The sequence below is a fragment of the Anomaloglossus baeobatrachus genome, chromosome 2 (genome assembly GCF_048569485.1).
Source record: "Anomaloglossus baeobatrachus isolate aAnoBae1 chromosome 2, aAnoBae1.hap1, whole genome shotgun sequence".
Classification (NCBI taxonomy): Eukaryota; Metazoa; Chordata; class Amphibia; order Anura; family Aromobatidae; genus Anomaloglossus; species Anomaloglossus baeobatrachus.
Window position 1 is genome coordinate 359710029 of NC_134354.1, and position 27197 is coordinate 359737225.

General features: G+C 41.6%; 1 protein-coding gene across 3 annotated transcripts in view; it reads left to right on the top strand.

Annotated features, from left to right (window-relative positions):
* Nucleotides 1-19822, top strand: part of HNRNPR (heterogeneous nuclear ribonucleoprotein R) — a 180727-nt gene extending 160905 nt beyond the window's left edge. The window contains exons 9-13 of one of the 3 annotated variants that reach the window (XR_012750491.1): nt 4903-4983; nt 15941-16096; nt 19044-19185; nt 19290-19440; nt 19519-19822. The gene's annotated coding sequence lies outside the window, so the exon portion shown is untranslated. The remainder of the gene's footprint in view (nt 1-4902; nt 4984-15940; nt 16097-19043; nt 19186-19289; nt 19441-19518) is intronic. The other 2 variants (XR_012750492.1, XR_012750493.1) reach the window with 2 other exon arrangements.
* The last annotated feature ends 7375 nt before the right edge of the window (nt 19823-27197 follow it).

Sequence of the window (27197 nt, forward strand, 5' to 3'; positions counted from 1 at the left end):
GGCTGAGAAAATTGCTCATGTGTGCTAATATTGGTCCGAGTGGAATGCGATGTTTTATTGCACTCCACTCGCACCGTTTTTCTCGCCATGTGGCTTAGGCCTTAGGGGGAGTCAAACTGAACAATTTCTCAGGGCTTCCACTCTTAGGGACCCCAGCAGTTGTATTTTGAGGTTGAGATTGTTTAAGGACTGTAGATGACTTCACAGTCGTGAGACATGTAATCAAAGATCTCTTAATTGCAGGAGTATAAAAGAACTGAACAGGAGACAGGCTGGTATATAGGACTGGAGAAGGGAGAGTAAACTGTAAATTCACAATTCCCCTATTCTCTTAGGGATCTCAGCATTTACATCCTGATAAGACTGCATCAGGACCTTTGTGGCATCTTGTCACCCAAAGGTCTCTTAATTGCAGGAGTCTAAGGCTGAAGAGGAAAATGGCAGGTGTGTATGTATGTACTGTGTGTGTGTGTGTGTGTATATATGTATGTATATATAATGTGTGTGTATATATGTATATGTATGTATGTGTAATATATATATATATATATATATATATATATATATATATATATATATAATGATACAGCTCTGGCAAAAATTAAGAGACCACTGCAAAATTGTCAGTTTTTCAGATTTTTCTCTTTTATAGGTATATTTCTGAGTGAAATGTAAATGGTTCTTTTATTCTATAAACTACTGACATGTCTCCGTATTTCCAAGCAATACATTTTGTATTTTTCTGAAATGAGAAATGATCAAAATAACAAAAAGGAATGCCTTGCTTTCAGACCTCAAATAATGCAAAGAAAACAAGTTCATAATCATTTAGAAACAACAATACTAATGTTTTAACTCAGGAAGAGTTCAGAAATCAATATTTTGTGGAATAACCATCGGTTTTAATCACAGCTTCCATGCGTCTTGGCATGCTTTCCAACAGTCATTCACACTGCTTTCGGGTGAACTTATGCCATTCCTGACCAGTGGAATGAGGTGTACTCTGGTTGGAATTCAACTGACACTGGAATCGACATGTAGAGGAGCTGATTGTTTTATAAAACTGCAGTGGTCTCTTAATTTTTTGCCAGACCTGTGTGTGTATGTATATGTGTATACATATGTGTAATATATAATTATATATAATCCTCGCATGCGATCCTCGCATGACACTCTGCTCATGCTGGCAGCAAAGTAGGAGCTGAGTGTCATTACTACTGAGGTCCAATCATGCGATCGGACCACAGCTGCGGGGGTGGGCCGGCACTGAGGAGGGGCGTGCCGACGCTGAGGAGGAGAGGGAGGGATTTATCTCCGTCCTCCATTGCCGGCTATTGCCATTCTGGCTCTGCACTCGCATTACACCAGTGTAATTACAATGCAGTGCGATTTTTCTCTCGCCCCATAGACTTTGAATGGGTGCGAGAGAAATGAGGATCATGCTGCGACTGTTTTCTCCGTCCGATTAGGGCTGAGAAAATAATCACTCATGGGTGCTGGCACAGAGTAATATTGGTCCAAGTGGAATGTGATGTTTTATCGCATTCTACTCGCTCTGATTTTCTCGCTGTGTCTTAGGCCTTATGTTGATCTGTATATGCAATATAACAATATATTAATAAATGTTGATTGATTTTTTTTTTTTTTTTTTTTTTTGTTCAAGGATAAATGTTGATTGTTGTTCATGGGAAAAATAAAAAGACATCCCATGAAAATAAGCCCTAGCCCATCTTTCAGAGCAAAAAGTAATATAAGAACCGGTCTTATTTTTGGGGAATCATGGTACTACTTATAGTCATGGCCAAAAGTTTTGAGAATGACACCAAAATTATATTTTCACATGATCTGTTGCCCTCTGGTTTTTAATTGTTTGTCGTTTACATCACATACAGAAATATAATTGCAATCATATTATGAGTACCAAAAGGTTATATTGACAGAATGAGTTAATGCAGCAAGGCAATATTTGCAGTGTTGACACTTCTTCTTCAGGACCTCTGCAATTCTCCCTGGCATGCTCTCAATCAACTTCTGGACCAAATCCTGACTGATAGCTGTCCATTCTTGCATAAGCAGCGCTTGCATTTTGCCAGAATTTGTTGGTTTTTGTTTGTCCACCCGTCTCTTGATTGCCCACAAGTTCTCAATGGGATTAAGATCTGGGGAGTTTCCAGGCCATGGACCCAAAATCTGTTTTGTTCCATGAGCCATTTAGTGATCACCTTTGCTTTATGGCAAGGTGCTCCATCATGCTGGAAAAGGCATTATTGGGCGCCAAACTACTCTTGGACAGTTGGGAAAAGTTGCTCTTGGAGGACATTCTGGTACCATTCTTTATTCATGGCTGTGTTTTTAGGCAAGACTGTGAGTGAGCCGATTCCCTTGGCTGAGAAGCAACCCCACACATGAGTCGTTTCAGGATGCTTAACAGTTGGCATGAGACAACACTGGTGGTAGCGCTCACCTATTCTTCTCCTAATAAGCTGTTTTCCAGATGTTCCAAACAATTGAAAAGGGGATTCATCTGAGAAAATGACTTTACCCCAGTCCTCAGCAGTCCACTCCCTGTACCTTTTGCAGAATATCAGTCGGTCCCTTATGTTTTTTCTGGAGAGAAGTGGCTTCTTTGCTGCCCTCCTTGAAACCAGGCCTTGCTTAAGCAGTCTCCGCCTCACAGTGCGTGCAGAAGCACTCACACCAGCCTGCTGCCATTGCTGATCTAGCTCGGCACTGCTGGTAGTCCGATCCCGCAGCTGAAACAGTTTTAAGATACGGTCCTGGCGTTTGCTGGTCCTTCTTGGGCGCCCTGGAGCCTTTTTGGCAACAATGGAAGCTCTCTCCTTGAAGTTCTTGATGATGCGATAGATTGTTGACTGAGGTGCAATCTTTGTAGCTGCAATACTCTTCCCTGTTAAGCCATTTTTATGCAGAGCAATGATGGCTGCACGTGTTTCGTTAGAGATAACCATGGTTAACTGAAGAGAAACAATGATACCAAGCACCAGCCTCCTTTTAAAGTGTCCAGTGGTGTCATTCTTACTTAATCATGACTGATCGCCAGCCCTGTCATCATAAACACCCACACCTGTGTTAATGGAACAATCACTAAAACAATGTTAGCTGCTCCTTTTAAGGCAGGAATGCAATGATGTTGAAATGTGTTTTGGGGGTTAAAGTTCATTTTCTTAGCCAATATTGACTTTGCAAGTAATTGCTGTTAAGCTGATCACTCTTTATGACATTCTGGAGTATATGCAAATTGCCATTAGAAAAACTTAAGCAGTAGACTTTGTAAAAATTAATATTTGTAGCATTCTCAAAACTTTTGGCCATGACTGTATACAACTCCAGAAAAAAAAATCCAAATAGTCACACACTGAGAGCTAGAATTTTATTTTTCTGTTGATTGAACTGTGTGATGGCTTGTTTTATTTGGGTTAGCTGTAGTCTTTATTAGTACTATGTGAGGTCACAAATGTCTTTTTGATAACTTTTTATTAGACTTGGTGCAAATCAATTCATACGACTCGATTCATTGGCCATGTCTTTAATAATCTGTGGCCTCTTGTTGGGAGCCATGGGATACCCTGTTCACCTTTTTCACATACGTGGCTCCTCTTTTTTTTTTTTTTCTTTGATTGCCTGGCCTGGCTTGACGTTGTTGTTGTGGTGCGATCCACACGTGAACTCTAGACAGGGCGATTAGAGCCATGTATGTTGTCAGGTAGGAAGCAATTTTTTTTATTTTTATTTTTTTTAGGGCTCCCAAATTACTCGTGACTAATAGACTGGGCTAATTGATTCACATCAGCGCTACTTTTTAGTTAACTTTGTTTGGGCAGCATGGTGGCCAAAAGCAGCTGTTCACTGTACAAGATAATCTTGTATTAACTTAAATCATTAAATACTTGACTATACAAATTAGGATTAAAGGGTGCTTTACACGCTGCAATATCAGTAACGATTTATCGTCGGGGTTTGTGACACACATCCGGCGTCGTTAGCGGCATCGCAGCATGTAACATGTACGAGCAACCTAAACGATCACAATAGAGACAAAAATCGTTGGTTTTGGAGAGGTCGTCCAAACACCAAAAATCGTTGTCTCATACGTAACGATATTGTTCCTTGTTCCTGAGGCATCACACATCGCGATGTGTGACACCACAGGACCGACGAACATCTCCTTACCTGCGTTTACCGGCAATAAGGAAGGAAGCAAGGAGGTGGGTGGGATGTTACGCTCTGCTAATCTCCGCCCCCTCCGCTTCTACTGGCCGGCCGCTTAGTGACGCCGCAGAGACGTTGCTATGACGCCGAACGCACTTCCCCCCCCCCCCCCCCCTTGAAGGAGGAATTGTTTGGCGGTCACAGTGACGTCACTGACAAGGTATGTGCATGTGACGCTGCCGTAGCCATAATGTTCGCTACGGCAGCAATCACCAAATGTCGCATGTACGATGGGGGTGGGTGCTATCGCGCTTGTCATCGTTAGCAATCGCTAGTGATGTGGCAGCGTGTAAAGCACCCTTAAATGGAGTACCAAGATGGCAGACTTGGGGCCCAAGCGACAACGTTATAAGTGTGTTTGTGTGTGCGATAAGTCATTGAAACCTGGCTTCTGCCATGTGAGCAGCTGACTGACTCTATATTCTTCAGTTGCCTTCTGCCGAAATATAATGCAGATGATGGCACAAGTGGTTAATATTTTTATTTAGCTACATTTTGCATATAAACTGCGCAGAATTTTTTTCCCTTAAGAAATACACTGCAAAAAGGCTTCCATTTTCTACCATTACCACCCTTTCATAGTATCCACGTATTTTGTCTAATATCACAATGACTAAGGATTTAGAAATAAGTGATTATATGTATTAACTGCTTCTTTTACCTAACTATCAGGAGAAGCTGCTCTGTCCAGACATGCTATGAATGGGGTATGCTAAGCTACATTATCATTGAGGATTAGCATTGGATTACTTGGTAAGACCTTTTTGTTAATAATTGTGTTTGCACACTAAACTTAAACTATTAACTATTGTCTTTCCTGCTTTTGCACAACTTAGGGGTTTTTTTTTGTTTTTTTTAAACACCAATCTTCTAAATCTAAAATCAAATTTGACAGTCCAGGAAAAACTATTTATATTTTTACTTTTTATCTTTTTTGTTTTCTATTCATCACTAACTACCGTGTTTCCCCGAAAGTAGGACCCCCCCGAAAGTAAGGCAGGGTGGGGGTTTCGGGGGGGTCCGCCAATGTAGGGCACCCCCCGATTGTAAGGCAGGGTAGCGGGGGGGGCCGGGGAATGTAAGGCCGCCTATGGGTGGTGGTCGCGGCGTAATGTAAGGCCGCATATGGGTGGGGGTCCCTGGGGAAAGTACAGGAACTTACCGCTGCCGCTGTTCCCTCGCTCCATCCAGGCCTTCTCCAGTCTCGTGCCACCCGTGGTCCGCCTCCGGTGAATGGCCCCCGCAAGGCTCCCTGCTGGCCATCAGCTCGAGCTGTGATTGGCCAGTCAGCCGGCTCGCAGCTGATTGGCCCTCAGCTCGAGCTGCGATTGGCCAGTCAGCCGGCTCGCAGCTGATTGGCCCTCAGCTCGAGCTGCGATTGGCCAGTCAGCCGGCTCGCAGCTGATTGGCCCTCAGCTCGAGCTGCGATTGGCCAGTCAGCCGGCTCGCAGCTGATTGGCCGAAATCAGCCGCGACGTCACCGCCTGCAGGCTCGCTCCGATTTCGGTAAGTTCCGAAACTCTGTGTGTGTGTGTGTACGGTATGTGTATGGGTGCCGTATGGGGCTGTATGTGTCAGTGTGTGTGTGTGTGTGTGTGTGTACGGTACCGGTACGATGTGTGTGGGTGCCGTGTGGGGCTGTACCGGTACCGTATGTGTCAGTGTGTGTGGTGGCAGAGTGGGGGGCAGAACCACTGTATGGGGAGGATGGGGTGGATGCCGGATCTCAAACAATGGGGAGGCTGCAGGGGGGAGGAAGGGGTGGATGCCGGATCTCAAACAATGGGGAGGCTGCAGGGGGGAGGAAGGGGTGGATGCCGGATCTCAAACAATGGGGAGGCTGCAGGGGGGAGGATTGTCATTTTTTTTCCAATGTAAGGCCTCCCCCGAAAGTAAGGCAGGGTGGGACTTTTGGGGGTAAAATTAATGTAAGACAGGGCCTTACTTTCGGGGAAACACGGTACAACCTGATTGCACCTTTCAATTACCACTCGATTGATTTTAGGGGCAATACAAAGCTGCCTTGTGCTTTGCAGCTTTCCTTGTGCCTTGCTGCTTACATTCATTTGAAAACTCCGCTCATTTCTGTGTTGTTTCTTTGCACTTTGATAAAGTTTGTTTAAACAGTTGTTCAATTAAATTTGCAATCTTGTAAAATGTGAAGAAACATAACTGTACTGAAGTTTGCATTTAAAGAGACGAGACATGGCAGCTTACTCTTTAAACATTCCCATTTTATAGGCTTAAAATACCTGATTTTGACTAGCTGTATTTGTTAGACATAATTGTGGATGCTCTAGAAATTATCTGAGCCAGTCCCAGTGATATTTCCGATCCTGCCCAGTGCTAATATTAAACATGAAGGAACTTGAGTCATAATGCAGTAGAAGCATGAAAAAAGTAATTGCCCAAACGTGAGAGGGGTATTCCAGTTATAATTAGGGCTATGACATAAGTATTTGATGAAATTCTGACCATATTAAAGTTACATCACAAATTTATGAAAGCAAGTTGGTTACTTTTGGTTAATAGTAATACATTACAGAAAGAGAAACTTTCAGATTCTTGCCCTACATCTATACCACCTAACAGATGAAAATGAAGTAGATCCAGTAATATCCGCAGATGTATGGACAGAGCCTTACAATGCTCCCCTTCTAATACATGCTGAGGAACAACCTAGTGAATCTTCCAAAGTTTTTTCTTTTTTTTTTCTTTTAAATTTTTGCAATAAAGTCAGTTCGGCCTTTTGAAAGGTGCCCATCGCCATTCTCTTCTGCTGAAATAGAAAGGTAAGATTTCTATGGCTACCAGTCCATGTTTGGTCCAAACCTAATTCTCTGTGAGGGAACGGGCAAAGCAGGCGTGGACAACCTGTTACCTTTAGGCTATGTGCGCACGTTGCGTAGTGTCCATGCTGAAAAACCTGCAGTGATTTGGCAGTGCATGTGCGCTTCAAATCGCTGCAGAAACACTGCATAATGGATGCAGTGTGTCTGCAGAATAGATGCCAATTTCATGTGCTATGGATGCTGTCTCTCCCATAGACAGAGTGGGAGCAGCATCCAAAGCGCACGAAAGAAGTGACATGCTGCAGTTTTGAGCACAGCGATTTGGATCAAAATTTCAACATGCAAATCGCTGTCCTCTCAAACGCAACGTGCAGATGCATTATGCTTAATCTTCATAGATTGTGCTGGGGACGCAGTACTCATGCGTTTACGTTGCAGTGCAAAACACAGCGTAAATGCATGAAATTAAGCAACGTGCGCACATAGCCTTAGGCTTTTAGGATGCTCTATATCCCTTGCTATGCTTGAAGAAGTGAGATTGGAGGTGTCAAGAAGAATCTTTCATAACTGTAGATGTCAGGTAAGTAAGAAAATCCCATCATATTTCATTATTCAAACATAAAGGTTTAGTAGACATGCTCTTTAACCCCTTAAAGATGGCAAGCTATTGTTTTTTGTTTTTTTTTAAAAATCTCTATTTAGAAAGCTGGAATTCCGAAGTTGTACTTCTTTAATGGCAGTTCTCTCCAAATGAGCAGGTGTCCAACAGACAAGTATCACATTTGTATGGCCAGTTCAAGACACTTTGAACACAGTTCCTTTTGACAGAAAATAGCAAGGTGACAAACATGGGGAAACAGGGGCTGGAAACTCACACAATTAATCTAAGGGTGGACGCAGCCTGTCTCCTCCTGCGGAGATGCCTGTGTTCTCCACAGGAGACTGCAGATGCACTTGCCCATGATCAGAGTTTGGGCCACTTCAGATTTTCCTCTCTATTTTCCCTGCGGAGAACACTTGCATCTCCTCAAGCATAAATTTATATGCTGCTGCTTGGAAAGACGCAGTTTACGCTGCAGAGTAAAGACAATTTGCATAGGTTTTCTATAAATACAGGGTGGGCCATTTATTTGGATACACCTAAATAAAATTTGAATGGTTGGTGATATCAATTTCCTGTATGTGGATCATTCGTATATGGGAGGGGGGAAACTTTTCAAGATGGGTGGTGACAATAGTGGCCATTTTGAAGTCGACCATTTTGGATCCAACTTTATTTTTTTAAATGGGAAGAGTCATGTAACACATCAAACTTATTGAGAATTTCACAAGAAAAACAATGGTGTGTATGATTTAACGTAACTTTATTTACAATATTATGACAACTTATAAAATGTGTTCAAAGTACTGCCCATTGTGTTGGATTGTCAATGTAACCCTCTTCTCCCACTCTTGACATACTGATAGCAACACTGCAGAAGAAATGCTAGCACAAGCTTCCAGTATTCGTTGTTTCAGATGCTGCACGTTTTGTATCTTCACAGCATAGACAATTGCCTTCAGATGACCCCAAAGATAAAAGTCTGAGGTCAAAATCGGGAGACCTTGGTGGCTATTCAACTGGCCCACAATGATCCATCCACTTTCCAGGACACTGGTCATGTAGGAATGCTTGGACCTGACACCCATAAATTTGGTGGTACACCATCACACCATCGAACAGTGTTCTGGAAAGTGGATTGGTCATCATAGGCCAGTTGAATGGCCACCAAGGTCTCCCGATCTGACCTCTTTACACTTATCTTTGGGGGTCATTTGAAGGCAATTGTCTATGCTGTGAAGATACAAAACGTGCAGCATCTGAAACAACAGATACTGGAAGCCTGCGCTAGCATTTCTTCTGCGGTGTTGCTATCCGTGTGTCAAGAGGGGGGAGAAAAGGGTTTCATTGACAATCCAACACAATGGGCGTGATAGCACTTTAAACACGTTTTATAAGTGGTCATAAAATTGTAAGTAATGTACGAAAAAAAGTTATGTTAAAACCAAGCACACTATTTTTTGTTTTTCTTGTGAAATTCTCAATAAGTTTGTGTTACATGACCCTGTTCCCATTGGAAAAAAGTTTGATCCAAAATGGCTGCCATGGTCACCACCCATCTTGAAAAGTTTCCCCCCTCCCATATACTAATGAGCCACAAACATTATCACCAACCATTCCCATTTTATTGAGGTGTGTCCATATAAATGGCCCACCCTGCACACTACAATGAATTGTTTTGGATGCAGCAAAAAGACTCTAAACCCTGCTATTACAGATTGTGGCACATAGCCTTAGAGGTTACACTGCTGCGATCTCTGCAGTGTACAAATTGTTTAACATTGTCATCTGTGCACAAATTGGCTTGAATTCATATAGAACCTGCTCTATACCCCCCTACATAGCATGTGATTAGTGATGGGTGCACTCGCAGATACCCGGGATCGGTTGGTCCAGCTGGGTCAAAAAAAACAAAACCCGGTTTGGGCCCAGAATTGATCCCGGATATCTGAAAGTCGCTGGTCCCCAAATAAGTTTATGGGGACCAGAATCCGGCGCTTTAAAAAGGTGGTAGAAGGGATAGAGGTATTGGAGCAAGTGCATTATACATACAGAGACTCCCATGTGGCTGTTCTCCTGGGCCGCTCACATTACTTGGGGTTGGGGCTCTCAGACTTCTCCCATTACTAATCTAGTGCTTAGTGGCAGCTGTGAGCTGTTAAGACCTTATTACCCCAAATGCCACTGCACCATGGTAATTGGGAAATTGGGAAGAGTAGTCTAAAGTACCGGGATTGTTGCATCTAATGGATACGACAATCTTGTGGGGTTGCAGGCTGCTATTGTTAGTGTGGGGGGCCCGAATATGCATATGTCTCCCCACCCTGAGAACACCATCCGCCAGCTGTCCACTTTATCATGGCTGGGTATCAAAATTGGGTGGGCGTGCCCTGTTTTTTTAAATTTATTTAAATTCTCTTGAGATTTGATGTTCCGTGCTTGCTGTCCTGACGAAGGGAGCTGTGACTCCTGAAACGCGTTGACATGTGCATGCCAATAAAAGACGCATATAATCTCCATTGAATCCTCTGAGTCCTTGGCGCGGATTTACAACCCGTTTTCCTCGTCCACTTTCTGTTGTCTTTATTTTTACACACACACACAATGCCTCTGATTGAAAGCAGTCGGACACTCTGTCACCCACGGTGGGGACACTGTCAGACTTCTGCAAATCAGAGATGCGGGGACTACCAGTGGATTGGGAAGCAGTGCATATATACAAAGGATAATTAGTGGCCCCGGAAGCAGTGTACAGCCGCACGAGAGACTCGATAAGTATAACGTGTCTGTTTTCCCTCTTTTTTTTCGTTTGGTTTTTTTTTTTTTTCCCTTTTGATTTTCCTTTTATTTTTTTAATTACCTGAGTTGTGGGGCCCGGATCATTACCCGGAATTCCCTGAGAACTCCTCCGGGCCTTTTGAACTTTTGTATCCTTGCGGATCCGGACTTTTACATTTCGGGTACACCCATCACTACATGCGACATAAAAGTATGAAAGTAAATAATATCTTGTTTCGGTGAAGATGCATACACAGCCACTTTTTTTTTAATCGACTGCTCTATAAGGATTTGTTTGAGAGCACTTTTTTTTTTTCTTAAATATACTGTATATATAATATTTGAGACATACAGGAACACGGAAAATCACAAAATCAAAATTACTAGCAACAACTCATATGTGAGGAGAACAGAGGTGGACAGAGTCTTTAGATTTGCTTAATAAAAAGCCCATACAAGCAAGGTTGGAAAGGTATTAAATATTTTATTAAGGTGCTGTTGGGTACAAAAATACATAGTATACATATGGACCAGAGGGAGCGGTGCTGAAGGGGAAAGAACCCCACGTGTCCCGGAGAGTAGAAAGGGAAAAATTCCTCAGCCGTGATCTTGAAGGAATTGTTAGAGGTGATTATCAAACCAAAGGCAGAGCTGCATCACAAAACAGTGAGGAGGAATCCACATGTGGAATACCCACAACCTTCATATAGTACAAGCAGCACAACTCACCTACTCAATTCACTACTCAAATCACTGCACCACTGGGGTAACCACGAGCGGACCGGCATCCTAACACGTGTTTCGCGTTAAGGTATGCTTCGTCGGGGGACATACATGAACCATAACCATGAACTCCACAAGATAAATATATATTGCTCAAGGACTTAAAATAGACCAATAATATGGTGTAGTTCAAAAAACAGGTACACAAGGTGCAGAAATAGTTAATTGTAACACATCAGCCAGAAAATAATAAAGGCGATACATGTCTATAGATCATATACCATGTTGTGATCATATGCCCATTTATATACACATAGCTCTACATCAGAAATATATATATATATATGTGTGTGTATGTATGTATATGTGTGGTATGTATGTGTGTATGTATGTATGTATGTGTGTATGTATGTATGTGTGTATGTATGTATATGTGTATGTATGTGTATTTATGTATGTGTATGTATGTATATGTATGTATATGTGTATGTATGTATATGTGTATGTATGTATATGTGTATGTATGTATGTATATGTGTATATATATGTGTATATATATATACACATATATTGTACAGACCAAAAGTTTAAACACACCTTCTCATTCAAAGAGTTTTCTTTATTTTCATGACTCTGAAAATTGTAGATTCACATTAAAGGCATCAAAACTATGAATTAACACATGTAGAATGAAATACTTAACAAAAAAGTGTGAAACAACTGAAAATATGTCTTATATTCTAGATTCTTCAAAGTAGCCAACTTTTGCTTTGATTACTGCTTTGCACACTCTTGGCATTCTCTTGATGAGCTTCAAGAGGTAGTCACCGGAAATGGTCTTCCAACAGTCTTGAAGGAATTTTCAGAGATGCTAAGCACTTGTTGGCCCTTTTGCCTTCACTCTGCGGTGTAGCTCACCCCAAATAATCTTGAGTAGGTTCAGGTCTGGTGACTGTGGAGGCAAAGTCATTTGTTGTAGCACCCCATCACTCTCCTTCTTAGTCAGATAGCCCTTACACAGCCTGGAGGTGTGTTTGGGGTCATTGTCTTGTTGAAAAATAAATTATAGTCCAACTAAACGCAAACCGGATGGAATAGCATGCTGCTGCAAGATGCTGTGGTAGCCATGCTAGTTCAGTATGCCTTCAATTTTGAATAAATCCCCAACAGTGTCACCAGCAAAGCACCCCCACGCCATCACACCTCCTCCTCCATGCTTCACAGTGGGAACCAGGCAAGAGTTCATCCGTTCACCTTTTCTGCATCGCAGAAAGACACAGTGGTTGGATCGAAAGATCTCATTTGGACTCATCAGACCAAAGCACAGATTTCCACTGGTCTAATGTCCATTCCTTCTGTTCTTTAGCCCAAACAAGTCTCTTCTGCTTGTTGCCTGTCCTTAGCAGTGGTTTCCTAGCAGCTATTTTACCATGAAGGCCTGTTGCACAAAGTCTCCTCTTAAGGCCGGCTTCTCACTTGCAATTTTCTAGCAGTAGTGCAGTGCGAGAAATTCTCGCATTGCACTCGGACACATGTTATTCAATGATTCAGCTCTCATCTGCGATTATTTTTTTTTCATTTTTTTTTTTTCTCCAAATTGGACTGAGAAAAAAATCACAGCATGCTGTGATTTGGAGAGTTTCTCGCACGAGTCTCTCCAATGCAAGTCTATGGGTGCATACGGACCATCCTAGTGACATGCGTTTTTTACAATAGATTTCACGCATGTAGCAAAGAACAATGTAAATTCTTCTGTACATAACATTACATGAGTAGCCGCTCCTGAGGGTAAAAACTGATTGCACACTGACAGCACACTGATGACTATTGAACTAAAATCGGCCATCCTTTTTTCTTGCTACTCGGGTCGATATTACACGCATAAGTGTGTTTCCAACCTAACAGTTGTTCTAGAGATGTGTCTGCTGCTAGAACTCTGTGTGGCATTGACCTGGTCTCTAATCTGAGGTGCTGTCAACCTGCGATTTTTGAGGCTGGTGACTCGGATAAACTTATCCTCTGCAGCAGAGGTCCTGGTCTTCCTTTCCTAGGGCATACCTCATGTGAGCCAGTTTCTTTGTAGCGTTTGATTAGTTTTTGCCACTGTGCTTGGGGACACTTTCAAAGTTTTCTCAATTTTTCGGACTGACTGACCTTCATTTCTTAAAGTAATGATCGCCACTCGTTTTTCTTTACTGAGCTTCTTTTTTCTTGCCATAATACAAATTCTAACAGTCTATTCAGTAGGACTATCAGCTGTGTATCCACCAGACTTCTGCACAACACCACTGATGGTCCCAACCCCATTTATAAGGCAAGAAATCCCACTTATTAAACCTGACAGGGCACACCTGTGAAGTGAAGAACATTTCCGGTGACTACCTCCTTGAAGCTCAAGAGAATGCCAAGAGTGTGCAAAGCAGTAATCAAAGCAAAAGGTGTCTACTTTGAAAAACCTAGAATATAAGACCTATTTTCAGTTGTTTTACAATTTTTAAGTATTTCATTCCACATGTGTTAATTCATAGTTTGAGAGATCTTATTTGGAAGTGCAGCAACCAAAGAATGGCAATGTGGGCTTTTCAATTTTCTTTGGTTTTAGTGTTGAACGTGCCATTTACATAGTTGTTGTAATTTTAAACAGTGCCATGGAATTATTTAGATGACTGTGCCAGAGATTGATAGCCGCATTTAAATGCCAGCTATGTTGTTTCCCCAGAAATAAGACACTGTCTTATTATTTATTTATTTTTTTCCCCCCGCAAAAAAAGTGCTAGGCTTTATTTTTGGGGTAGGGGTTATTCTCAGGCAAACATGGTTGGGGGAAAGTTTACAAAAAAAAAAAAATGTAGATCCCGCCCACCCCCCTTCCCAGGATTGTCATGCCTACCAGACCCCGGGCATCTGTGAGGCACCCAGGTCCTCCTGCGATCCTCGGCGGGTGCTCCCAGCAGGTATGCTGCATGCCGTCCTCCCCTCCTTCTAACCATCACACACACGCACTCACTCATACACACACTCACACAGATGTGAAATCGCATGTGCACACACTCACCTCATCCGGTGATACCACTTGCTTCCAGTCAGCAGGGGACTCTCTGCTCTCTTGTCTCTATGATGTGTTCTACCGCTGGGTCCTTAATGCGTTCCACCCGCAGTTCCTGGCTCTCCAGTGCAGTCTCCCAGGTCCTTTTGCCGGCCAGAAGCAATTGATATCACTATATTTGGTGTGTGTGTGTGTGTTTGTGTAATCTGACGTGTGAGGGTGTGCATTCCGCCGCAGGTCCTTGATGCATTCCACTAATTCCTGTTTGTGACTGGTGAGGTCTTTTCTTCTTTCTTCTCTCTTTTGGGGGTGTCTGCTTTCTTTAATGAAGTGTCCTCCAGTATTCTTTATTTTTTTTTTTTTAGTTGCATAGACCATTATTGAACCACGACTAGGGCTTATTTTTGGAGTGGGTCTTATATTTAAGCCTCGCTGAAAGCTCCTGCTAGGGCTTATATTTGGGGAAACACGGTATGTAACAGCATTTGGCATGTGTGAAGCATGCAAGCATTTCATATAGCCTTTATCAACCTAAGACAAGAATGTACTTTTTAAGGAGTTAATGATACTGTAGATATATCACCAGTTTATTCTACCCTGCCTTTGGCTTTTGTAGATAGCAAACCTGGTGGCCATGGTGAGGTTCCAGGTAAACGTGTCAAAGAGAATCCAATAAGTGACAGAAGGCGCTCCAAAGAGCTAATACGGCCTGGTTTGGCGTAATCTCTAGTCATGTAGATTGTCAGTTTAACCCCTTAGGTACCACGGATATTGACTACAATAAGTGACTAGACAAAGGGAAGCAGCTCATTTTGTTACCCATCAGCGACATATCATATCTGATTATTTAAATAATTTACTGCAGTGACTGTCCATGTAAAATGGCCAGCCTACTAGGCTCTGCCTCCAGCATCTGTTCCTGGCAGATCTGGAGGCCGTAGCTACAGTATCTCCCAGTGGATCTCATTGCAGAGAAAAAGGTGGGTAACAGAACAGGCAAAAATGACTGTGCCTGAATTTTTTTTTTTCCTTTGCGATTGAGTATACGCCTTTTTATTCCGTTTTTTGACACTTCAGTTTTTCTTCTTGCTATGTTTATGTCGTGCTTCAAATAAAGCTGCTTTGTTTTGGATACTTCCTGGCATTTTGCGTTGAGAACACTTGATAAACATGCGGATTACAAGCATTATTTTACCTGTGGACTTTCTGTCTCTGATGCAATTCTTTGGGTAAAATCCACACACGAACGCTGCGTACTGGCAAGAGAAAATGGCATGTTGCAGATTTCAAAATACTTTTTGTTGGTTAGTTGACATGGAATTTAAAAAAACAAACACTGTGGGCATGAAATTTCTATAAATGCCATACACTTTGCTGCAACTGTAAGATGCATCAAAACATTGATAGGAACTTAACCTTTATTGTTACATTATTGCAAACTGTTATTCAATAAAAACCTAGTAAAAAAAAAAATTCATATGGCAGAAATGTAAGTAAGTATAGCTCGTACATAAATTTATATATAGTTGTACACTAATGCACCACTGTAGGACTGATACTTTTTGTCCATGAGACCTGAAGGTTTTTTTTGTTGTTCTTTTTATCCAGCCAAATTAATTTAACACTGTATTAAATGTGCAGAATACTTAATGCCAAAATTTGGTCTTGGTTAACCATAAGACATTATTCATTAGGTTTTTATTAAACCAGTTGTTCAGTTTTTGTTTTTCGGTTCCTTTTTGCTTTGTGTTTTTTGTGTTTTGTATATAGATACAGGTCCTTGGATGAGCATACCAGTTGTGGAAAAGAGGTTCAGGAGGACTCTGTCCATGCAGAGACAGAGATGCCATTGATGCAACCTGTCAGCAGCCCAAAGTAAGGGGGCACACTACCTCCAAAGCAGCTTCTCTCGCAAACACAAGAAAGGTGTGCAATATTATAAACTATTAGACTATGTTCACACAGGGCTTTTTTGGTAAGTTTTTGCTGTGTTTTTTAGCTACAGATTTGCCTTGGTTTTATGCAAATCCATGCTAATAAAAAGCTGCTTTTCACAGTCTCAGCAAAGTCTGCGATTTATGAAATCTCATGCACACACAAACACATCAGGTTTTTTCCCTGACTTTTGTCAAATACCTTCGTTTTTGGTCAGGTTTTTAAAGAATGAGCATGTCAATTCTCTCCTCCAGATTTGCTGCGTTTTTTCTTTGATACAACCCATTTTGTAGAAAAAAAAAAGCAACAAATCCGCACCAAATCTGGGCAAAAACGGCACTACGGCTGTGTGCACACGTTGCGTTTTTTACCGCGGAAACGCATTTAGAACCGCAGCGTTTCAGTGGCAAATTGCATGCGTTCCGCTTTCCCAGCAAAGGGTATGAGAAAGCCGAAAAATCAGTGCACACGCTGCGTTTCGGATGCCAAAAATCGGTGCGGAAAGAAAAGCAGCATGTCACTTCTTTTGTGCGTTGTGGCTGCGTTCTCTCCCCCATTGAAATTAATGATGCGGGTCAGAACGCAGCTACAACGCAGTGAGCTGCTTTTTTTGTTGCGGTCCGCGGGCTTTGTCGGCATGCCAGAACGCAGGCGTTTGCCAGGAAGTGAGGTCAACAGGAAACCTCTTGACCTCACTTCCAGGTAAAGTCCTGGAAAGCCGGTTTGCTGTTGTCCCGACTCCCGAGGAATCGCCATTCTTGAGGAATCTTCTCTGGGCCATGGCGTGGTACAACAGACGGAAGATCGATGTCCCTAAGCTCATTAGTCTGGTGAGTATAGTGGGTTTTATTTTTTTTTTCCCCTTACCTACCGCCGATCCGCCTTTGAACGGCGGTAATGGTACTTTTTCCGATCCGCCGCTTTTTTACGGCGGTCGGAAAAAATGGTAGAGCACCCCCAAGATTCAGAAAATGCCCGGAATTTCAGCTACCGGGGGTAGCTGAGACCCTGGAGATTATGATTCACGGTCCCCGCTCCCCCGATCTCCAGTATACACCGTATACGGATGATCAATGGCAGCGCCGGTAAAAAATGGGGATGCAGTTTTTTGGACCCACTCTCCTCAAATGGAGGGTCTGCCCTACTAGAAAATGGGGGATACGTTCCCTGAACGTGCCCCCATATTCTAGAAGGTCCAGAGCCGACGTGAGACGTCCAAATAGATTTCTGCGGACCCTTTTTTTTTTTCAAATTTTTTGATTTAAATTGGTGAACGAGGGAATGATTTGGGGAGTGTTTTTTCTAATAAAAAAATTTTTGTTGTCATTTTTTTTTGCTTTTGTTTACTGTCAGTTATGTCTGGTATCAAATAGACGCCGTGACATCACTAATTACTGGGCTTGATGCCAGGTGACATTACACATCTGGTATCAACCCCATTTATTACCCCGTTTGCCATTGCACCAGGGCAACGGGATGAGTTGGGGCGAAGCGCCAGGATTGGCGCATCTAATGGATGCGCCGCTTCTGGGGTGGCTGCGGCCTGCTATTTTTAGGTTTGGAAGAGTCCAATAACCATGGCTCTTCCCACCTTGAGAATAACAAACCCCAGTTGTCAGCTTCACCTTGGCTGGTGATCTAATTTGGGGGGACCCCACGTTATTTTTTTATTTATAAATAATAAAAAAAAGCCTGGGGAGCCCTCCAAATTGATCACCAGACAAGATGAAGCTGCCTGCTGTGGTTTGCAGGCTACAGCTGTCTGCTTTACCCTAGCTGCCTATCAAAAATAGGGGGGACCCCACGCCATTTTTTTCATTGGTGTTTTTTTTTTTTTGGGATAAATACTAGGCTAGGCACCCTTTAGTGCCACATGAAAGGTACTAAAGGTGCCAGCTTAGAATATGCAGGGGGGTGGGACGTTATATATATATATTTATATATATATATATATATATATATATATATATTTGACATCCATTCATCCATTGACATTTTTTTGGCTGTGTGCCCACAATTGGGTTTTGCAGTGGTTTGGGCGCTGAGTGTTTTCCCTGCGTCCATAACGCTGCATTGTGCAGTAGAAGCACAGTGGAAGGATTTTTGGAGATCCCATGCCCACTGTGCTTCTTTTCTCCACAGCATAAACTGACCGGTGGCGTGGCTTCCTGAGCCTCTGCATGTCAATTTATGCTGTGGAGACGAGAGTGCTCTCTGCAGGTAGAATAGAGCTAAAGTCCACAGCAGCCTGATCCCAAATCGTGGGCATGGGCAGCTGCGTTCTCCCGTGGACAACACTCACATCTTTGCAGGAAGGCTGACACTGGGTACTAGACGCCGTGTTGCTGGATCATGGCCACATAGCCCAACAGTGAGAATATTGTTGCTACAGCAACATTTTGGGTGAAGTAGCTGTGGATTCAAAATGCTTAATATACTCCTGAATAAAATCCTTGAGGGGTGCAGATTCCAAAATGGGGTCACTTGTGGGGGTTTTCTGATGTATAGGTACCCAAGAGGCCCTGCTAATGTGACATGGTGCGCGAAGTTTATTTCAACTTTTCCAAAATTCAAATGGTGCTCCTTCCATTCCAAGCCCTCCCATTTATCCAAACAGAGGTTTTTGGCCACATGTGGGGTATCCCTGCGCTCACAAGAAATTGGATAACAACCTGTGGGATCCACGTTTTGTTATTGCCTCTTTGAGTTCTTATCTATCTTTTATTTCCAGTTCTCTATTTATCAATCCTTCTATGCTATTCTTTTCTTTCTGGTTATCCATCCATCCTTCTATGCTTTTCTTTCTGGTTATCCATCCATCCTTTTATGCTTTTCTATTTATCCATCCTTTTTATAATAGTTTACCCTTCTTTTTTTTTTTATTTTCAAGCACATGGATGTTATGATTTCATGTTAGTCACTATTTTCTGTTTATTAGGTGGAGTCTATGCCTTGCTTATGGGATATGGCTTCACCAGACTACAGCAAGAAGCAGCTGAGGGAAACTAGCTGGATTACGGTCTGCCGGGAGCTTTACCCACGTTGGCATGAGGCCGATGCCAATCTTCAGAATAACATTGGTAATGTGCAATGATGCTTCCTACCATGGGAAACTAATATTTTTAACAAATGTGTTGTATGTATTTATATATTTTTTTTTTTTTTTTTTTTTTTTTTTTTAAAGAAAGTGACATCCGCAAAAGATGGAGATCGGTGAAGGACCGGTTCTTCAAGTGTCTCTCCGAATGTAACAAAAGTGGTGCTTCACCTTCCAAAAAACATATTGCATACCAGGAGGAGTTGCAGTTTCTGTGCAGCGGAAAAGTGTTACGTCAGTAAGTTTAAAAAAAAAAATAAAAAAATAAGCAAGTTGGTAAATTCATGATTACATCCATTTTGTTATGTATTCACAGGACAGAAGGAAATATTGGTCAGCCAGAGGAGCCTGGGTTTGAGAGCACCATCGACAATGAAGACCAGTCGTCTGAACAGGCTAGCCATGCCTCTGAAGAATTGGTGGTGCCGCCAATAAGTGTAGACCCTCTCTGTCCCACCACAAGTGAGGCAGGATGTCAGCCAAGCAACAGTTGACCATAGTGCCCACCAGATGTCAGGGCCATCCCAAGGCTCAGAAGCCATGGGCGGGTACTTCTCTCAAGATTTGTTTTCATCTTTAAATTAATCATTTCATTAGATAAAAAAGTTATATTTGTTTAGTAATAAAAAGTAATAAATATATTGTTATACACTATATTTGCTGTGTGTGTGTTATTTAACTTCAAGGTTTTTAAAACATTCAAGTTTTTACATATAAAAAAATTCTTTAAAAACAACACATTTTTAATTCAAAAAACACAAACATGTCAGACTGTTGGCACAAAGGTTGCCGGCCAAAGTGTACCATGCTAATGACTGGTGCAAAAAACTTGTAACATCTTGTCTTTCAAGCGGGTTCCTGTCTTCTCTGCTGATCAGGCTGCACAACACCGACACTGGAGTATTGCCAGTGCACGGCACCTTCAGGACTCAAAGTAGTCAGTGAAGGTATGTCACACAGAGACACCAGAGTTACTTGGCCGACCAGAAACGGTTAATGCTGGCATAAAGCTTTGTGCCTGTGCTTCAAGTACATCAGTGGTGTACTGACGACCAAAATTATGGAGAGCACAGCACGCTTTTATGACAGCATCAACCGTGCTTGGTTTTAACTGGATGGCTGTGTGAAAGATCCTCCACTGACTACTCATGATTCCAAAGGTGCATTCCACATATCTACATGCACGACTCAGCCGATAGTTAAAAATCCTCCGCCGGTCATCCAGTCCTCTCCGTGGGTATGGGCGCAGCAGGTTTGTTAGTAAAGGGAAGGCCTCATCCGATACCATCACAAAGGGGACTGCATCTGTGGAGCCCGGCAAAGGTTGAGGGGCTGGGAGTGTTCCGCAATCTTGAAGAATCTGCAGTCCAATCTGTGATGTTCTCAACACCCGAGAATCTCCCGTACTGCCATAAGCACCAACATCAATGGCCACAAAGTTGTAATGGGCTTCAGCCACCGCCATGAGCACCACAGAAAAATATTTTTTGTAATTAAAAAATTCTGAACCCTAACATGTTTGCCATCAACGGCACCTATGCAGTTGGGGAAGTTGGCCACAGTCTGAAAGCCTGCCTCAACCTGTAGCCAAGTTTCCTTGATTAGGGAAGGCATCACTATGGGCTGCAACTTCTGCCAGATCACGTTGCATGTGCACCTCACAATTTTGGAAATGGTAGATTTACCAACCCGAAATTGAAGATGCAGGAATGCAAAACTCTCTCCAGTGGCCAGAAATCTGGAAAAGAAAAGAAAATGAAATGAAAACCAGTTTTTGACATTTTACAAAAATTACATACATTGCAATTGAATTCACCCATTTCGTTTAGACATGTCAAGTAGGTTCACTACACGGTGTTGAACGTGACATTTCTTTTGTTTTCACTCCCACTATTTTGATGTCTCCCTCTCTCTTTCTATCTCTTTGTGTGTATTTCTTTGTGTCTTTTATTACTGGCTGTGTTGTGACAAGAAAACATTACATACAGAGGTGGTGGCTGCGCATTCTCCTCAAGTTCAAGCTGCATTGTGTAACAGCTATATTAACTTTAATGGAGCCAGGTTTTTTGTGAAATTAATTTAAGTGCGACGTTAACATTTTTACAATCAAAACCTAGTCTACGTCATTCCCTGTGTCACATGAGTGTGGCCAAAATGTCGAGAATAAACATGCAAGGGTGCAGATTCCTGTAGCAGACACACAATCAACAAAAAACAGTGTTTTGTATATAGTACATTACAACTTACCGCAAGGTGTTGAGCAGCCTTTCCTCAGCAGAGATAGACTGTCGCATCACACTGTCCTTATACGTTAGCTCTCTTTTGACCATTGATAGTAGATGATCAAAAGCGTGCATGGGTAGCCGACAAAAAGAAATGAATTTGTCTGGATAGCTTTAAAAAAAAAAAAAATTAATTAGAAAAAAAACCTGGGCAGTAACAACCAGAAGCAGAGATTACAGAGATCAAACAAACACTTGTTTGTGTGTTATATAAAATAAAGTATTTTTCGGTGTGTGTTATATGAAATAAAGTATTTTTCGGTGTGTGTGTGTGTGTGTGTGTGTGTGTGTGTGTGTGTGTGTTCACTTTACTTATGGGTTGATCATGTCAGCTGTCACGTAGACGCTGCCATGATCAAGCCTGGACTTGGTGTCGGTGATGCGCCGCCATTAACTACTTATATTACCCTGCTTGCCACTGCATCATGGGCAACAGGAAGAGTCTGGGACACTCCGGTACTGCTGCATAATGGATGCGACAGTCCCGGGGCAGCTGCGGCTGATATTCTCGGCTGCAGGAGGAGGGGGGGCATTAACCCTGCCCCCCGCCCTCCCCAACCTGAGAATACCGGGCCGCCACTGTGTGTTTACCTGGCTGGACGGTAAAAAAAAGGTGGACCCCCCGGTTTTTTTTATTAAATTTGTCCGTTTGATTTGTATGTGTATTCTATATGTCTGTGTGTGAGTGATGTGTGTGTGTTCTATGCCTGGATCTGTGATGTGTGTGTGTGTTTACTCCCTGCTCCGCTTCCTCTTCCTGTCATAATAACATCACTTCCCTGCAAATCGCAGGGCAGCAATGTACATTACCGCAGGTAAACCGCGAAATACCGTAGTGAATAACGCATGAAAATGCAATGAACCGCACAGAATTTGCTGCCTGCGTTATTCCCTGCGGGATTTCACGATTACATTGCAGTCAATGGAGTGAAATCCTGCAGCGACGTGCGGAACAGAAGTGACATGCAATTGTTTTTGCAGCGGGAATCCTGCTGCAAAACATGCAGCTGTCAAATTCCGCATAGGGCGCACAGCATTTTTTTTCCCCATAGGTTTTCCTGATGAATCACTGCAGAGATGTTATGAACATAACATGCAGCGAAACATGCAGCAAAATCGCAGGAAATCCGCTGCAAAAAACGGTTAGTGCGCACAGGGCTTTAGATCCAGATTGTATATGTCAACAAAAGAAGGAAAATAACCTATAGAGACCCATATAGAAATATGGTATTACATAAAGATATACATATGTAGCAAAATAAAGACTAGGTTTTGCTCACCGCCTTAAATCGCTGTACAGTAAGGTGAAATGACCTTTCTCCTCACGTGCCATAACAAGAGGATGCACCCACATCCTTTTGGTCATTGCCTACAACATATTGTATTGGTTAATAGAGAACAACAAAGAAAACAGAAACGTTATACAATTTTGGGCAAAAAATTACCTGGCGTCTACGACGACAAAGTAATAACAGTAGAATAAGCAGCAGACTTCGTTGGGCCCTGCGTAGACTTATCTGTCCTGTGGGTTGTGGCATTTTTTATTACAGCCAAGATCACTCTGTTTCCACAATGGAGGATGTGGAGAAGAAGGAAATGACATCACAGGTTTTTTTTTCCAAAGGTCTGTGTTCAACCAACTTTATTAACACTGACAAGTCTTAAAAAACGCACCTAAAAAAACGCATGAAAAACGCGTTTTCGTTGCATTTTTCTCAAAAAGCATTGTTTACAATTCTCCCCTCTGCCACGCTGAAAAAAACGCAACGTGTGCGCATAGCCTAAAAAATGCATCAAAAACACACCAAAAATGCAGATGACTCAAAGGAGATTTCCTGCCACAAGAGCAGGTTTTGGTCAGGAAGAAAACTTGCCAAAAAAGCCCTGTGTGAACATAGCCTAAAACTTTGGCTTCATTCAAATGTACTTTTTGCTGATCACTACATCAGATTGAAGGGGTTATGTCCTTATATCAGTGCAGATCACTTCTGAGTTTGAATGTTCCTATCCATGATTAATAATTTCCAATCTAGATTTACCAAAATAGTTTGTTAAATATTGGAACATTGGGGGGATTGCGAGTGCAGTAGTATGATCAGTCAGCGATGTAGTGTGTATCGTGCATGTACTGTACTTTTCGCAAAAGGTTTAGTCAGGTGTAGGAAGAATTTAGCAAAGGAAGAATTTTTAAAAACTAGAATGTTATTTTATTTTGTTTTTAACAAAATTAAATGTCCATGATTAAAAGAGAAATTAAATCATGTTTGGTGTGACCTCTCTTTGCCTTCAAAACAGCATCAATTCCACTGTTCAAGCATCTACTGTTCATAGAAGCCTGCCCAGAAGTGGTCTACATTGAAAAATTGCAAAAACCATTTCTTCATCATGGAAATAAGGCCAAGTGATTCAACTATACACAAAAACACAAGGACTGAGGTGTTGGCAATATGGCAGCAAATACTTTGGGTTGATGAATTAAAATGTTGATAAGCTGTCTTTTGTTATAGCCAAATGTTTTGCAAAGGTTGGAGAGGGATGTAATACTCAAGGTCTCTAGGCAACTGTGAAATCTGGTGGATGCTCCTTGCAAGTTTGCGGCTGCATTTCAGCAAATGTTTTTGTGAATTTGTTCAAGAATAAAGTTGTCTCCAATCCTGGGGTTTGTCTTAGAAGGAATAGTGCCCTGTGCAAATTTGCTCTTTGGTGCACCCACACTCAAAACACTTGAGTGGGCATTTCTGTACTCAATAATTTCCATTAGACAGTGTATGGACCTATTGTCTACTTTACTTTAGGCTACACTGGGACCTGCAAACAGCTGAACATGGTGGTCAGACCAGAAACAATCTGGTATTATGTTGACCTATTTAAAGAATAAGGAAATGCATCAATATCTGAATACAGGACAAACCCTTTAAAGTCTTTGATTAGTATTTGTGACTGCATGAGTACATGCAAAATACAGACCTTCCGATAGATTAACAGCAAATCGAAACAAATATTAAAAAGAAAAAGAGGCACATATCCATGTTTTGGTTGTCAAAATTGTTCTGCAAACTGAAAAAGTTGACATGATACATCCAACAAGCAGACATAAAATCATGGTTAAGGGCTATTTTAATATGTAGTAGTGGAAATGTAATTTATGTACTGAAAAGGCCTTATGTTGGAGCAGGTGACTTGCTAAACTAAATTTAGGTTCACCAAATTGTTGTTCAGCACTATAGTTATATGAGCAAAATAATTTGAAAAAAAAATAGAGAGATAAAATTTTGTATAGCAATAAGAAGAAATTTGGCTAGATGACCAGCATTCTTGCAAGGCTGGACATAGAATTTGCAATCCAATATGGTTAATTGTGGATGTTCATGGGAAAAATCACTAACAGATTTGAAGGAAACCTTTTCACTGAAAAACTGTTGTATTTACACTCTTGATACAGTAAAATCCAAAGGATTGAATGAAAAACGCACCTTCAATTTTAGTTGTTTTATTTCTATTATCCATTATTTGTAGAGGGCTTTTATGCAGTAGAATAAAGCTTGAGAAAGCGATATAAATGATTATAGCCTATGTTATTAAACAACTAAATATTCTCAAAAAAATTACATTTATTAATGATCTATATGCAGCATTTTTTTTTTAAAGGCCATTTTTATATTTTAAACCATATATCGTTTGTATATTTAAATGTTAAGTAACCACCTATGTACTTTATAAGCTACACCAAGGATACACTGCACATGCTTGAAGGGGGAGGTTACCCCTGAAATGTCATACAGGTATGCAGGCATCTGTGTTCTCTATTACAGTACCTCTGCATGTTCAGTTCAATAAAACCTGAACAGATTAGAGAAACGCCAACCCAAGATAGTGTTTTGCAGGACATACTAAAAATAATAAAGAAAATTAATAAATAAAAAGAATGAACATAACTTGTTGGTTCAAAATTATAGAGATGAATAATAGGTTTCTTAGACATCAGAGACATGGAATATGTGTAGATAATAGGGAATTGTACACATATACCAATTAAACAGGTGTATATTATATTCCCTGTGTTAGATAGGTGGGGAATGAACATGGAATATATGTAAATAATAGGGAAATGTCCACATATGCCATATGAACAGGTGTATATTTTATTCCGTGTTAGGTAGGGAATGAATGTGGAATAGATGTAGATAATAGGGAAAAATACACATATCCCATATAAACAGATGCATATTATATTCCTTTTGTTAGATAGGTGGGGAATGAACATGGAATATATGTAAATAATAGGGAAATGTCCACATATTCCATATAAACAGTTGTACATAATATTTCCTGAGCTTTTTAGGTAGCACAAAAATGGTATAAATAAAAATGTTAGATCAAGACCCAAAAAATAAGTTGTCACTGAGGCCCAGTTCCTGAAAAATAAGAATGATACGAGTCTCAGAAAATGGCGCCAAAAGCGCAATTCTTTTTTTTTGACAAACGTCTGATTTTTTATTTTTAACCCTTTAGATAAAAGTAAAAGTGTACATGTTTGGTATCTACGAATTTGTACCAACGTGAGGCAACATATGGACTCATCAGTTTTACCATATAGTGAACACTATGAAAATAAGACCCCAAAAACAATTGTGCAATTGCACTTTTTTTTGCAATTTCACCGCACTTAGAATTTTTTTCCCATTTTCCAGTACACTGTATGGTAAAACTAATGATTTCTTTCAAAAGTACAACTCTTCCCACAAAAAAAACAAGCCCTCATATGGGAACATTGACTTTTTGAAATTCTGTTATTACATTATATTTTTATATACTATTTAGTATGAAAACTTTGATGTAGATCAAGTAATTGTTGGTGTAAAACTCGTTCTGTACCAAATAATTTAAGGCTTTTCAAGTGTTTGATTCATTTGGCCAAGGTTAAGGTACCGTCACACTAAGCGACGCTCCAGTGATCCCACCAGCAACCTGACCTGGCAGGGATCGCTGGAGCGTCGCTACACGGGTTGCTGGTGAGCTGTCACACAGGCAGATCTCACCAGTGACCAACCCCCAGCCAGCAGCGACACGTGGAAGCGATGCTGCGCTTGGTAACTAAGGTAAATATCGGGTAACCAACCCGATATTTACCTTGGTTACCAGCGCACACCGCTTAGCGCTGGCTCCCTGCACTCCTAGCCAGAGTACACATCGGGTTAATTATCTGATGTGTAGTATGGCTATGTGTGCAGGGAGCCGGCACTGACAGCGTAAGAGCGGCGGATGCTGGTAACGAAGGTAAATATCGGGTAATCAAGGAAAGGGCTTCTTGGTTACACGATATTTATATTGGTTACCAGCGTTTGCAGAAGCTGGCTCCCTGCTGCCTGCACATTCAGCTGTTGCTCTCTCGCTGTCACACACAGCGATGTGTGCTTCACAGCGGGAGAGCAACAACTAAAAAATGCCCAGGACATTCAGCTACAACCAGCGACCTCACAGCAGGGGCCAGGTTGTTGCTGGATGTCACACACAGCAATATCGCTAGCAACATCGCTGTTGCGTCACAAAAGTCTCAGCAGCGATGTTGCTAGCGATGTTGCTTAGTGAGATGTGGCCTTTAGGCTGTTTTCACATCAGCCTTTTTTTAACGACCGTCAAAAAAACGCAAAGCGCGCATATAACTGGATCCTGTTGATGTAGTGTTGAACACATGCAAACGCAAGTGTTATTT